Source organism: Petaurus breviceps, unplaced genomic scaffold (assembly GCF_028583685.1).
Source record: "Petaurus breviceps papuanus isolate PSGF00001 unplaced genomic scaffold, PetGlider_PUasm1.0 90779, whole genome shotgun sequence".
Lineage (NCBI taxonomy): Eukaryota > Metazoa > Chordata > Mammalia > Diprotodontia > Petauridae > Petaurus > Petaurus breviceps.
The window spans coordinates 5,265,308-5,275,445 of NW_027187344.1; the positions used below are offsets into that span (position 1 = coordinate 5,265,308).

Below are 10,138 nucleotides of genomic sequence, written 5' to 3' on the forward strand. Positions count from 1 at the left end.
TGCCCTTCACCAGTGGACAGTATTCACTCTGTCTGCAGGACAGTCTCAGGGCTTCTTAACCAAAAGCCAGGTTCCAGGACTTCTTCAACAACAGGACTATCTTTCACCAGTGGACAAATCTGGCAAAACAACATCAAAACAGACAGACAAAGTACCAGCAAAACAGCCATGTCTCCTCAGTCCTTGGCAGCTCAGGGGGCAGGTCTCAAAAGTCCAGGGCAATTCAAAGTGGCTCTCAGCAATCCTTCTCAGTCTCTCTCTGCCTCCACGAGGCACTGCTTCCAAAAAGTTCTCCTGCCTCTCTCTTGTCTCTCCAAATCTACGTCACCAGCTCCTCCCAGTTCAGGACTCTCTTTTCACATCAACAAGTCCATCAGGTGGGATTAACAAACTCTGGGTTTTAACACAATCAATTTGAAAACCAAGCCAATACAGGGGAATCTTTAATTGCCATTACTATCACAGACCTCAACAGTCACAGTGAACACTCAACACACACTCAACAGTGCTGTGAAATCAGAAATGGTATTTTCCTCCTACGAGAATCTTAACTTGTGCATATTCCTTTCTCCACAAGGGTAAAGGAGGAGGGAAGAATCAAGGATTCCCATTTTTCAGAGGGGAAAACAGTCATAGAAAATGTGCTTCCAGTCTTGTCTCAACCCCCAGCCCAACCTTCTCTGACTAGGAGCCCTTAGACTCTAAGAGAGTCTGTAGCCAGGACAATTAGAGACTTGCTCTCCCTATGGGTCCTGGCCTCCAGCTATTCCCTTTAGAAATTATTCTGAGTCAGTCAGCCAGCCTCCTGTCTCTCCTGCTTCTCCTGCCTCTTTCCCCCCTGCCCCTAGCCTCCCCCACACCTTCTCTCTCCCCTTTCTCCTCTGTCCTCTTGTCTCTCCAGTCTTCCTGCTTCTTGCCTCCTCAACTTCCTCCACTCTGTCTCAGTAGGGTCTTCTCTAGAGCTTTCCTTCAGGCCCTTCTTTCACTACTTGCTGGGGGTCTCCTTTAATAGCAGAGGTTAATCTTCCTACGTCCTCCCTTTGTGGGTTGGGTTGCCATAGTCTCTTTTCTGCTACTAGGTCACCACCCAATTTCATATCCCATTAACACCTTTTAATTCCCTTAAGCAGAAGATTTGAACAAAGCCAATCTTTTGTCTCTGGACACTCCAAGAGACTGAGCAAATTGGGTGTGTAAACCTGCTGCAACAAAAGCTGGTGATAAATGATTCATTCTATCAATTTAGCACTCGTTTATTAAGTGCCTACTGTGTGCAAATAAGTTAACAGAAAAACACTGTACAAACTGTACTGTAGCATTCCTTCTTTTTATTCCATCCAAGAAGAATCTACACCTCTATGATGACAGATAAGCTATGCCTGCAATGTGCATTTCCAACTCAGATACTCCCTGGCAGCTGAGTGCTCAAGGGCCTAGAGTGCAGAGCTTGGAGTCAAGATCAACCTGACCAATACCAGTCCAGCCTCAGAAACTTAATAGCTTTGTGACTCTGGGTAAGTCACTTAGTTTGGTTTGAGCTGGAGAAGGAAGTGGCAAACCATTCTAATATCTTTTCCAAGAAAACCCCAAATGGGGTCACAAAGATCCAGATGTGACTGAAATGACTAAATAACAACAAATTAAATGAGATAATATCATCAAGACCTGGCATATAAAATGTATTAAGTTCATTCCCTTACTTTCCCATAGCCCTTTCCCCCCAGTAGCAGCTAGTCTCTTTTGCTCTAAGGAGTTTCTCCATCTACTTTGTATTCCTCTTGCAGGTACCAATTTTCATGTCTTTCTCATAAAAAACATAAGCCCTGCTCCTTAAGGGCAGAGACCAATTTTTGCTTTTTCTTTGTATTCTCTGTGTCCCATTGCTTAAAAAATTCTTTCTGATTGATTTTTAAGTATTACCCAATTAGCACTGAATAGTCTAAGAGTTGATACTTGTATATAGCTTTAAAGTTTACTTTCTATGGATCTTCCCAATAGCCTAAATATAATCTCTATTGTTTCCTCCCTTTCTCATCACCCCATTTTAAAGATGAGAAAATTGAGAATCAAAGAGGTTGAATGATTTGCCCAGGATTGTAGAATTGATGTCATCAAGGTTCTAAATCAGAATAATCATTGATTAAATATTGACTCTGTGTCAGGCACTTTGCTAAACTGGATGTTACAAAGAAAGGTAAAAGACAACCCCTACTGAGAGGCTTCTATCTAATGGTCTTCCCTCCAAACTACAAGTCCTTCAAATGGGACACTACCCTTTGCACATGTTGTTTCATGTACAGTAGACATGCATATATACAGTATACAGTCTGTGGGTCCACAACACAGCTGTAAGATCTTTGGAGGCAGAAACAACATGTATTTTTATTATCCAAGTGATATGTCTATAGTACCTCTTTATTCAATAATCTTTGATGATTCCTTATCACCTCCCTTATCAAATATAAAAATCTCTATTTGGTATTTAAGTCCCTTCATAACCTAGCTTTCCAGTCTTCTCCACTCAACATATTTAGCTATGCAGGGGCCCAGGCCAGCTTGCAGTTTTTTGAAAAAAGCCCTTCATTTCCTGACTCCAGGAATTTTCGCTGGCTGTCGTCTTGTGTGGGGCTCTGGCCCTCCTCATCTCTTATCTCTTGGCTTTCCTGGCTTCCTCGGACCGCCAGCTAAAATCGCACTCTATGAAGAGCCTTCTCTGATCCTCCTCCTTAATGCTAGTGCCCATGTCCAAGATATCTTGTATAGATCTCGTTTGTGCCCAGTTACTTGTTGTCTCTTCCATCAGTGGGAGAAGGGATTGTCTTTGTTTTTTCTTGTATCCCTTATGCTTACCCGAGTGCCTGGCTCATAGAAGGCACCTAACACTTGCTTAATGACTTGACTATATAATAGATATTTAATAAATGCTTATTGAATTGAATTCTTCTGACAACATCATTTCAAATATTTCTGAAATTTTCCTATTGCCTACAGAGCTTTGAGTTGGTTATCTGTGAAACACGGGAAAAGGATTGTAGCACCCTCAGAACACAAGCTCTGAACAACACTTTAGGGATGGGGTGGGGGTTATCGGCTGATCACATCTGGCCCAGAGAAGGAGTGTAGGTGCTGGGGAGATTACCAAATGCATACAGTATCAAGCTCTGGTCTTTGGGGCAGTTGTAGGAGGTGGGGAGGGGAGAGCTCCCTGAACCAAGAAGGCAGGACAAGACAGCACAAAGGACCAGCATTTGCCTGTTTTTTCAATGCCTCCTAAACCTGGTAGCAGTGTTTTTCTTAGGCAAGGGCCCAGGAAGGAAAGATAGGAAAATCTTTTGCATCTTCTGAAACTCAAAAGTCTTTGCCCAAATTTCCAATCTTGGGGACAAAAAATGGCCCTTCCTGAGTCTTTCAAACCTGTCTCATCTTCCCATGATAGCCAAAGACCTTCTCTAGCTCTCGTGATGCATGGGTTAGAGTAGTAGAAAGAACACTGGTCTAAACATCAGAAGACCTGGGTTATAGTCTCAGTGGTGCCACTTACTAGCTGTGTGATCTTGGGCAAGTTGGGTCAATTCCCTGGGCCTCAGTTACCTTTGCTGTGAAATGAAAGGAATGGAACATCAGACCTGCACTACCTGTGGCCTGTGGGCCACTTAAGGCCCACCAAAGGATTTTGGGCCACCTGCAAAAAATGTAGAGGAAAACATTCATTACATTTTTTGTGGGAGGCCTGAAATCCTTTGGCCGGCTGCAGGTTGTGCAGGCCTACATTAAATGCTCTATACAAAATCCTTCTGGCTCTTGGATTCTAAATTCTAAGGGGAAGGACAGACAGTGAAAAGGCTCTGAGTATTATATCCCCTTTAGTCCCTTGTCAAACAAACAAAACAAGCTGGCACTATAATCACCCATACTTTCCTTGCAATAAATTCCTTATCTCCTGGGGACACAGTCTTCCTCCCGTTGTGTGCCTCCTCCACTAACACACACACATACATGCACACTCACCCCACAATCCCACCCCTCTTCCTTCCCTCTTCCTCCAACTCTCTTCTTTACTAAATTAGTTTGGTTTGGAGGAACAAGAGAGACTAAGTCCCTGATTACTAAAAGTAGTCAGGGTCTGGTGGGCTCAAGGCGGGGAAATGTGTGGGGTGTGGAGAATGGATTTGCATGAAAATTTGCATTTGTTCTGGTAATCTTGGAGGGCATTACTTGCAACCTACTACCACTGTAGGTGAAGTAGCTTTGGATCTCCCCGTCCCCCCAACTTCAGGGAAAGTTATTCTTATTGTTGCTCTAAATGCTTTTAATCAGAGTCATTGAAGCTTAAGGTACCTGTCTGCCAATCAGGAGATGGAAAATCATTACTCTTATTTTTTCTTTAGAGCTTCAGGGAGAAGTCAAGGTAACCCAGGCTGAGGAGTCTGACTGCAAGATTGCATAGTTCAGGATGCTGGCCCAAGGATATGTGGGCAAGGAAAGAAGATCCAAAGAGAGATTGACTCCAAAGAAAACCAGTGCTTAATTGTGAAGCTAGCTGGTTTACTTCCTTTTGGTAGAGAGGTGTCTCTGGTCTAGCTATAAGTAGCTGAAAGTAGAAAATGGTGTGTGTGTGTGTGTGTGTGTGTGTGTGTGTGTGTGTGTGTGTGAAATGGGAAAGGGTCTCCTCAATGGGAAAACTAGAATTGATTCAGGGTGGGCTTTGGGTAGGAACAGGATAATTCGCCGTACTTCTGAAGCACCTGGAAGAATGCCCATGATTTTACCTTGCATCTGAGGCTCAACATAACTATCCTATCAAAGCCACAGAGAAATACTATCCATTGGTTTAGGGCAGGAAATGGTGAGGAACCTCAATGAAACAGTAGGGCAAGGGCATCCTGATGATTTTTCATTTTTTGTGTCACACAGGATACTTTCTACTGGCAGATCAAGGTTTACCTAGTGGTAAACCCAGAATGGCCAAATCCAAGTCTCCTGAGATCACCTGATCTCTTCAAAATCTTTCCTGAAAACTAAATATACACATAGGGGTGGTGGTGGAAATCTCTTCCTTTCCAGGAGCAAAGGCAGATGAGATAATAGGGCTCCCCATTTAGATTATAGATGGCCTGGTCTTCTCTGTAGAATTTTAGAGCTAAAAATATCTTTAAATCTTATCTAGTCCAACCTACCCATTTTATAGATGAATAAACTGAGGCCCAAGAAGTAGAGTGACTTGCCCAAAGTCACACCATAGTTAGTAATGGAACTAGGTCTCCTAATAGCCAATCCAGACAGAAAGGCCAGCTACATATCAAGATCTTCATGGCAGTACTTTTTATGGTAGAAAAGAAAAGCAACCTGAAAATAAAATGGGAGCCTATTGATTGAGTGGCTGGAAAAATTATGGCATATAAATAAAATGAAATATTATTGTGCTATAAAAAATGACAGAGATGATGAATTCAGAAAAACACGGAGATGTTTATAGGAACTGATACAGAGTAGAGTAAGTAGAACTAGGAGAACCACACATACTCACAATAATATGGTCCCCTCTATCATCAATCCCATAGATGAAAACAACAGTACAAGATGGAAGAACATGAATTAATGATAATGACCAATCTCAGATCCTGAGAACAAATGAAAAATGCACTTCAGTTTCTTTCTCATAAAAAAGTGAAAGACTATGGATGTAGAATGTTGGACACAGGCAATGCAACAATTGGGTTAGCTATGATAGCTGAACTATTTTTATTTATTACCAGAGAAGGTCCAGTGAGGGGAGGAAGAAGTATATTGGGAAAGGACTGTGGAGTCAAAACAAAAATAAACAAAAATTTACTGCCCTTTTCCCCGTGTGGTTCTCTTTATAAGAATTGCAAAGCTAGAATTAATGATACAAGGGACCCCAAGTTAGACTAAGCCCTAAGTTCAAATATACTGAGAAATGCTTGAAAGGAACTTCCCTTTGCCCTGTAACCTTCCCCTCCACCTCAACCCCACACAAGAAAACAGGAACTAATCATCCATAATGCTGTTAATTAACAACTAAATAAGCAGTAATGCAGTTCTGATTCACACCGATCTATCCTGGCATAAAGCTGAGGGCACGGATTGTGAAAGAATGCACCGATTTCTTCATAAAGCAAGTATCTTGATCTTATCAGTTGTCCGGAAAGTCAACCACTGTTAACATCTCTTCAGAAAACCTCTATTCCTGAGAGATCAATCTCTGATCCTAAGTTAGTATAACATCTGGTGCTTCTGTAAAAATATCTAGCATTTTGTTTTGACATAGAGTGTCATCTGGTCTTGGATACATTATGGTACAATTTCTGGTGTGGACAAAGGTAAACAAAAATGAAAGTGATTTGTTACACCAGGACACTTTCAATTTAGGCATGAGAAGTGAGATGGGTGGCATATCACACACCATCAGACTAAGTACTTTCTAATACAATTGACTTGAAGAGGCAGCAATAAGTAGTAGAAAGGACCCTTGGTTGGAGTTCAGAGGACTGGAGTTCAAATCCCAGTTCTATCAGTTGTTTTACCTTGGGCAAGTCATTTAACCTCTCTGGCTCTGTTTCCATATTTATAAAATGAAGGAATTGGACTAGAGGATCTCTAAGATCCATTCCAACTCTACATCTATGATCCTATGAGTTTGAGGGATGTAGTTTCTCATTTATGGGTCTCAGTTTCCCCCTCTGTAAAATGAGAATATCGGGCTAGCTGATCACTGAGATCCTTTCCAATTTGAAAAGCATATGACTCTGTGTCCTCATGTGACAGACCCACCTTGACAAAGAAACTCATATTTTGGGGTTCCCTTTTAGGGCCTATTGGGTAATTCTCACAGTATTTTCCCAGGGTCAGTAACATGGGACTATTTTGACTTCCTTTGTGTTTAAAGACTATGTTCAAGCCCTCCAGTGGCAAGCTTCCTGAAAAGACTCTATGATATGGCTGTGTTTGCCTTTAGCTGCAGAAGTTAGAATAGTATATCACTTTTAGAGCAAGTCTATAGAATTCAGAAGGGCTAGTCATAGTCTGTTGCTAAACTCCCAAAATGTATTGCATATCTAAAGCATACAAGATGCAAAATATAGCCTTTGGACATCTAAGTGGTTCATATAGTTTAAAAAAATTATTGTAACAAAAGAAAAAAGAAAGAAGGAAGGAAGGAAGGAAGGAAGGAAGGAAGGAAGGAAGGAAGGAAGGAAGGAAGGAAGGAAGGAAGGAAGGAAGGAAGGAAGAATAAGAAAAATACTACCATCCTCTAGGCCAGAGGTTCTTAAACTGGGATTTATAGATTCCTCTCCCAAAGGAGTTCAAGAGGTCTTCAAATAGATTTCTGTGGGATTTTAAAACTTGGCTAGGAAAAATATTTTGAGAACTGTATTTCAATATCATTGTTTTTTTTTGTGATTATTCTAAAAGGAGTCCATAGACTTCACAAAACTACCAAAAGTATGTGTGATACAAAAAGGGTTGAGAGCCTCTGATCTAGGATGAACTGGGAAAATCTTTTTTTTGTTCCAGTTAAGGGCTAACATGAAGCAGTTTATACACTATGCCACACACAGCAAAGTTCCTGCAGGTTGTATTAGAGCATACCTTCCCAGGAAAAGCTAAAGAGGAGTGGTCCCCAGAATTTTATGATGCCTTTATCATAAATAGACTTGTCCTCAACTTGCATCTCTAGGGAATGCTTTAAAAAGCAGTTTTTTAAAAATAATGAATCAAACCTTAAACTGGCTATGAAACCTCTGAAGCTAAGTTTCATCGGAAGGACCAACGCTGAAATCTTTTGATGCTACCTGTCCTTCCTTCATAGATGAGAGTAGCAGTGGTCAGTTCCAACCCAGTGATTTATTTATACCTATCATAAATACAGTCATTAGGCTAGATAGAGGTGGAACTAATGTGATTTCTAATATCTTGTTCCCAAAGACTGCACACATCTCTCTGAAAGGAAGGTTGAAAAATTGTGAAAATCACAAGGAAAGTAGATTTGGTCGCAGCAGCTCCATAGCTATGCAACACATAAAGAAAATATTTCCCTCATTCACCAAAGAGTCAGGAGATCAGGTGTTGTATGTTAGTGGTCTCTACAAGTTTTGCAGAAACAGACTTCTGTGTGGAACTTTAACTTTGCATCTGTTAGTATATGAAAGAATGAAAGATGTGTGAATTTACACATTGTACATGTGCCATGAATATTCGTGGTATTAGCGCAGAATCACAGGATGTTAAAATTGGAATAGACCTTAGAAACCATTTAGTTCACTGCCCTCATGTTATAGCTCAGGAAAGAGTAGTAGAGAGGTAGGGTGTCTTGTCCAAAGACAATGGCAAAGCTGGGACTAAAATCCTGGTCTTCTGGCTTCCAGCTTAGTATGCTTTAGTAGATAAACATCACCTGGTCGTTCAATAAGCATTTATTAAGCACCTGTTTCTATACGCCAAGCAACAGGAGAGGTGCTGGGGATACAATTACAAAGAATGAAACAACCCATTTTAAAAAGAAGTCTAAATGTGTGTATATTAGCATGATGTTAGCATCTGTCCATGAAGGTAAATACATGCATATAACATATTTCAATATGAATAATATCCATAAAGAGAATTTGTAGTGGTTATACATGAATCATAGCATCATATATTAAGAGATTGGAAGGGACTTCAGAGGCTATCTAGACACAGGATCAAATTAGGACCATAGATTTAGAGTTAGAGGGCATTTTAGCAGCTATTGAGTTCATGTACATGCACCCATTTTACAGATGAAGAAACTGAGGGTTGGAGAGGTTAAGTGGCCCCTGAGCATACTGGTATCAACACCAGAGGGATTTGAAAATAAGTTTCTAACCCCAGAGCTAGTGCTCTTTCTACTGTCCCAAATGACAGACTTAGAATTTAGAGCCAGTAAGGAGCTAAGAGATTACTAAGTAAAATATCTTTGTTTCAGGGATTGGGAAATTCAGTCCCAGCGAGGTTAAGTGATTTGCACCAGGTCACACAGCCAGCTAGAATCAGAGTCAGCACTATAAACCTGGTCTAATTCCTAGTCTCTTTCCATCACACCACAGCATAAAAACATATAGCATTTCAGACTTAAATAATAACTTTCTAAACATTTTTATTTCCATAATCTTTTAAAGTCCATACAATTTTCCCTGAGTTCTTTGTAAAACTACAAGATAAGCCACATAAGCAGTACTACTAAAAAAAAAATCTAAGTTAGACATGCAAATCAAAAATCTATGAAATCAACTTTTAAATCATTCACCTGTTTGAGAGCTACAAGTTCACTGTCTTCACATTACTACTTCAGTTCTTGCCAGAAAAACACGGTATAAAAGGACTTCTACAGCATTCTCTTTGGGTAACAGTTCTTCCACTCTGTCAACTTTGTTACTCTCTGCTCAAATAGATACTTCTCCTTTTTTTTTTTCTACTGTTCCCCTCCCTGATTTTTCAATCTGATTATTTGTGTCAAAATCTGGCGGTGAAGAAACAGCCAATGGAGAGAGAGAGCTCAGGCTGTATTTGCTTATCAAAACTTTCCAGGACTTGAGAAACGGAATTCTCATTCCTAGTCTTTAGCCCCTTAGCAAGCACCCTCTTTGCTTGAGTTCCTGAATGTTACTGAAAAAGAAACTCCTGAGGAGTGACAAACTGAATACAACTTTAAAAGAAAAAAATACTAGCTTGCATTAAACCTTTTTTAATACAAAGAACTGACACGATGCTTCTCTTTCTTACTGGGAAATGAGTTCCTTTCCTTTTAAATCACACAAATACAACACTGCTGTCATTAAATATGTGAAATATTAGAGTTTTACTAAATAATTAAACTCTGGAAAACAAGAGTTCTAAGATCTAGGCTCTAGCCCTAGCCTCCCTGCTAACATGGGTATGCTGCATCCCCTCTCTATTCCTCAGTTCCCTCAATTACAAAATGGGCAGGAAGAAAAAAAGTTGGATTTGATCAGAGCTTCTTAACTTTTTTGTTATAGACCCCTCTGGCAGTCTGGTGAAACCTGTGGACCTCTTCTGAGAATAATGTTCTTAAAAACATAAAATAAAATACTTAAGATTTCAAAGAAGCCATTATATTGAAATAGTTATAAAAATATTT

General features: G+C 40.3%; 1 protein-coding gene across 1 annotated transcript in view; it reads right to left on the bottom strand.

Moving 5' to 3' along the window:
• Positions 1-9,417, bottom strand: part of GFI1B (growth factor independent 1B transcriptional repressor) — a 19,621-nt gene extending 10,204 nt beyond the window's left edge. Inside the window, exon 1 of the mRNA XM_069069596.1 lies at positions 9,287-9,417. The gene's annotated coding sequence lies outside the window, so the exon portion shown is untranslated. The remainder of the gene's footprint in view (positions 1-9,286) is intronic.
• Positions 9,418-10,138: the final 721 nt, after the last annotated feature.